This window comes from Brachyhypopomus gauderio, chromosome 17 (assembly GCF_052324685.1).
Source record: "Brachyhypopomus gauderio isolate BG-103 chromosome 17, BGAUD_0.2, whole genome shotgun sequence".
NCBI lineage: Eukaryota > Metazoa > Chordata > Actinopteri > Gymnotiformes > Hypopomidae > Brachyhypopomus > Brachyhypopomus gauderio.
In genome coordinates, this window is record NC_135227.1 from 21,465,687 (window position 1) to 21,469,841 (window position 4,155).

Below are 4,155 nucleotides of genomic sequence, written 5' to 3' on the forward strand. Positions count from 1 at the left end.
TGTAGACCTTACAGGAGAAGCAGGGCAGGTCTGTGGGGCTGTAGACCTTACAGGATAAGCAGGGCAGGTCTTTGGGGCTGTAGACCTTACAGGAGAAGAAGGGCAGGTCTTTGGGGCTGTAGACCTTACAGGAGGAGCAGGGCAGGTCTGTGGGGCTGTAGACCTTACAGGATAAGCAGGGCAGGTCTTTGGGGCTGTAGACCTTACAGGAGAAGAAGGGCAGGTCTTTGGGGCTGTAGACCTTAAAGGAGAAGAAGGGCAGGTCTGTGGGGCTGTAGACCTTACAGGATAAGCAGGGCAGGTCTGTGGGGCTGTAGACCTTACAGGATAAGCAGGGCAGGTCTTTGGGGCTGTAGACCTCAAAGGAGAAGAAGGGCAGGTCTTTGGGGCTGTAGACCAAGACATCTTCTCTCTGCAGCCATTAGTGCCTCCACTTGTTTCAGTATGAAGAACACTAGAAGAACTCATTTTATTTGTGGTGGGATGAACTTGCAAGGGTTACTGCATGTTTTGTCTACAGTCCAAACATGTTGTTGGAAACACTGCATTAATGTTGGTAGCAGTGATCAAACAAGGTCTAAGAGCAATAATGCAGGTGGAGAGACAGAACTGCAGAGAGAAAGAGTGATAGAGAGAGCAAACAAGAGAATGAGGGGGGAGGTGTATATAGAGAGGGAGAGATAGAGAGACTAGCTGTTAGATGTTCTGAAGTAAATGCAACTCTTAGTGCCTCACTGATGGAAGATTTCAGCAGCTGCTGTAGATGAGAACATGTAATTAGTTTACACACGTGAGCAGCTGACAATGCTGACAAATTATGTACAAAAGATGGGAACAAGAATGAAAGTGAAGTTAAACACGACAGTCAAGTTAAACACCACAGTGAGGTTAAAAACGACAGTGAGGTTATGGGAACGAAATGTAAATAACGCTGGATACTGGCTAGAGCCGAGGGACTGTAGCCATGCACACAGATAATCTACAGAACAAGACAGATATGATTTGAATAGACAGGCCAATAAAACAGGGCCATATTTTATCTGGACAGAGGTTGGTCTTAAACGCTCAGCTGCTGGGGGATTTCTAGATTTCTCGATTGCCATCTTCTGCTTATAAGGGACTGAAGCTTCTGGATGTTATCAGGTGTTCTGAACAGCGTTTTTCACTGCACACGCCGTTTGTTCATGGGCTGGAACGTGTTTGGACGTGCCGGGACCTGCCTGCACTCCCGAGGAGCCTGTTTCTCACAGACACTTCTGCATTGCATCGATAAGCAACGGGATGAAAAGTCCTCATGAAAAAGAGAAAAAACAGAAACATGTGGGAGGCCATAAAGTGTCTCCGTCAAGATCAGCCGTGATAACAAAGGCAGGAAGTGCAACGTCGGTCTGTGTCTAGTCTTGGTCGATTATCAACTTAACACAAGACCAGGGGGCGGATGAGTTCTACAGAGCAATGAGAAAGGAACCAATCAAACGTCTCGGTTTAGACTCGGAGGACTAGGAAGGTTCAGCAGGAGAGACACCAGCAGCCTTACTGGCTCAGACAGCTGCACTGGCCACGCCTTCAACACCAGGCCTCCCCCTGATTGGTTGAATCTGTGCATGTCATTTTAAAAGCTGCTGGGTTGATGTAACCCATGGGTCTCTCACAGCACTCTCTTCCAGCAAACTGTATCCAAACACACTTGCTAAAATGGTACCACTGTGCTCAAAATAATTTGCCAATGTATTTTAACACTATTGAAATTATTGTTAGTATTATTGTATTAATAATATAAGTATATAGTCATGTATGTTATTGGTTTACATAAGACCATCTTCTTCCTGTTCACACTCACCTGACTCAGTTCATCAGTCCTTGCATTTATTACCTGTGTTAGCTCCAATGTATGAGAGTGTGGGAAACCCAAACCACCACACTGAGCCCAATCAAACCAAACCAATCCAAGCCTGTGTTCTCCAGAACAGAGTTCAGGCACCCCAGCCTGGGTAGCAAGCCTAGCGCCCCCTGCTGGTGTGGCAGACTGATACCTCCATTCACCGGCAGCCCAGCTCACGGTCCCACAACCTTTTCAGTCATGCCTCACATGCACAAGTCGTTTGGAGGGTTCCAGGATATATGAGGCCGGAAAGCTGGTTAGACACCTCTGCATGAGCACTGGACCCTGTGTAAAAGACTCTGTGTTTTATGTCTTGGCAGCAGTAACAGTCAGAATGCATCCACGGGCCACGGCCGGTGCTCTGAGATGATTCCACAGGAGTTCTTCTGAGTTGATGTAGCATCAGGTGTATCTATATTCCCCTGCCCAGACACTGCTCAGGTTTGGGGATCAGTAGCAGAGTCCAGAAAACCTTTATCTGATCTTATATTGGCAAGCTGCTTTATGTGTATTATGCATAGTCATCTCTGGTACTACTATTCACCAGCCTGCAGGGGGAGCTAGATTTCAGAGCAAAAGACAGTACTGCTCTTACCAGAAATTTGATCTCTGTCTTTGAAGATTTTAATATTTAAATGAGCATTAACATAACAGCTATAGAGCTATAACTGCTCTGGATTAATAATCTTCTCAAATCAAGAATTAAATAAACGGTGAGTATAAAAGTAGCCTATGTGTAATAAACACAACCCAGTGAAGGGCAGATTAAGAACTACATCCATATGACACGTTTACCTAGACACATGTCAGTAAGTGCCATAAAGAAGAAAACCTCACAGATTTCAGAGAAGACAGGGAGGTTGATTTGATAAGTTGCCAATAAGTGGAGTCCCTCTGACTGCCCTCAGCAACCCCTGACAGCACGCGTTCCTCACTGAACACACAACTGAAAGTGAGAAAGCCCAAAACAAAGAGGAACTAAAAATATCTGCATCAAACACCTGGCAGAGCAGATCAACACCGAGGTCCACAGTGTGTGCTGACGTCCACGGGCCAAAGACCTCCGGCTGGCGTCCACGTTTGTGCAGCAGCTAAGCATTTTTGTAAAAGATTGACATTTTTGTGATTCCCATTCCAGCTTTAAACATTCAAGTTGATCTGCATATCTTTACATACTCTAACGTTAAAACTGATCTGCATATCTTTACATACTCTAACGTTAAAGCTGATCTGCATATCTTTACATACTCTAACGTTAAAGCTGATCTGCATATCTTTATATACTCTAACGTTAAAGCTGATCTGCATATCTTTACATACTCTAACGTTAAAACTGATCTGCATATCTTTACATACTCTAACGTTAAAGCTGATCTGCATATCTTTATATACTCTAACGTTAAAGCTGATCTGCATATCTTTACATACTCTAACGTTAAAACTGATCTGCATATCTTTACATACTCTAACGTTAAAACTGATCTGCATATCTTTACATACTCTAACGTTAAAGCTGATCTGCATATCTTTACATACTCTAACGTTAAAACTGATCTGCATATCTTTACATACTCTAAGGTTCTAAGGTATTGAGGTACTGAATTTCTAAGGTACTGAGGTACTGAAGTTCTGAGGTACTGAATTTCTAATGTGCTGAGATACTGATGTTCTGAGGTACTGAGTTTCTAAGGTACTGAGGTACTGCACAGGGGCCTCCACAGGGTTTAATCTGGCACTGGCTTTGGAATTCGCTGCCACCTGACATAAGGAACATAAACTCACTTCTACAGTTCAGATCCTCATTAAAGACTCACCTGTACAAGATTGTTTTTAATGTTTAACTGATCCATGTTTTACTGTGTCATATTTTATTGTTTCTCTTACTTGTATTTTATGTATGAGTTTATTTATTTTTTGCTGTTGTAATTGTAAAGTGTCCTTGAGTGTTAGAAAGGCGCTATTAAATAAAATGTATTATTATTATTACTAGTTGTATGTGTGAGCATTTTAGAGAAAACTACTTGTACAATAGATTATATTATTGTTGTTGTTATTCTTCTTCTCATCATCATCATCATCATCCTCATCATCATCATTATTGTTGTTGTTGTTGTTGATTTGCGTATTTTAATAGTTTTTAAGGAGGTTTTCATCACAGAGCTAGCACACTTCTTGGGTTACAGTGAACATAGAATAATGTCTCCTTGAAACATGACACTATTGAAACTCAGGGCGCGGCGCGGGACTCGCAGCCTTTTGGGGCACTCAGGAAG